Below are 1,419 nucleotides of genomic sequence, written 5' to 3' on the forward strand. Positions count from 1 at the left end.
GACATGAATCTCGGGAACACCGCTAACCGCATAGAGAACCGTGTTTTGGGTTACCAGATGCACGTTTTCAATCACCAGTTGCACGGAGAGAGAAAAAAAAAATCATACCTTCCATAAATAATTCGGACCGGCCCCCATTGAAAAGGTCCGTAGTAGGGTGCATCATTATCGGACATGAATCTCGGGAACACCGCTAACCGCATAGAGAACCGTGTTTTGGGTGACCAGGTGCACGTTTTCAATCACCAGTTGCACGGAGAAAAAAAAAGTAATCATACCTTCCATAAATAATTCAGGCCGACCCCCATTGAAAAAGGTCCGTAGTAGGGTGCATCATTATCGGACATGTATATCTGTAACACCGGCAAGCGCATTGAGAACCGCATTTTTGGGTTACCAGATGCACGTTTTCAATCACCAGGTGCACGGCTGTGAAAAGTGGGACTCTGTCATTTTTTCGACCAATTTCTGTAATTTTCAAAAAATGATTAAAAATACTTCCCGAAGGGCTAGAGGTCCCAAATTTCGTCTCATACCCTCTCTCGTGATGGGCAACAATTACATAATGTAAAAAAAAATTCGCATCCACAGGAACCTATGCATCCTGTGACATTCACTTTTTTCCCAAAACTTGAAACACGATTTCCTATTAAAATGTTTTATACAAAAACGTTTTTAATTGAATGTAAATGCTCGTCTATTTATGCACTTTCGTGCAAAAAAAACCCCATCAAGATCGGATGTGTACTTTTTGATTTATCACGTTTTTGTTGAATTTGACCCCCGATGGTGGGGCGCACAGAAGCCCTGTGAGGTTCAGGGCTTCATCGATATTTGGCCTGTTTTGGATTACACACTCAGTGGCGGGTCGACCAGACAGGTACCGGCGCGATTTCAGAAACCTGGTTTTTGGCAACAGGACTTCCATGTCCTAGAGAGACGGGGGTGGTGTCAAACTGCTCAGTCCGAATAGAAAATGAGTAACGGACAGTTTTGAGGGAAGTCAGACCCTCAGAACCATGGTACTTTGGACATTTTCCCGCCGGCGACCGATTTAGTGGTTTGACCAGACCCTTCGGCGCCCGATGTGTCCTAACTTTTGATCCACGTTGCCCAGCTTGGTGGTGGGAGGATATTGAGCCTTGTCCTGGGCAGGTGCTCTATCCCAGCTATCACCTTGTGGGTTTGGTTCATCCAATGACCATGGTTCTTGTCCAATGAAGGTGCCCGTCCCTTCGGCGACCGATTGGTGGTTGTTTAGCCCTGGTGAGGGCTATCTCTCCAGTCCAGTCCCACACTTGTTTCACGATGCGTCTCCATGGTTCTCCCCTGTTGTCCAGCCAGTTTGATTTCCTCTGACTGATTTGCATTCGTATTCCACCTGGGAGGGCCTCTATCGGCCGGCCTTTGGGCTGGTGT

This window comes from Oncorhynchus mykiss, unplaced genomic scaffold (assembly GCF_013265735.2).
Source record: "Oncorhynchus mykiss isolate Arlee unplaced genomic scaffold, USDA_OmykA_1.1 un_scaffold_560, whole genome shotgun sequence".
Lineage (NCBI taxonomy): Eukaryota > Metazoa > Chordata > Actinopteri > Salmoniformes > Salmonidae > Oncorhynchus > Oncorhynchus mykiss.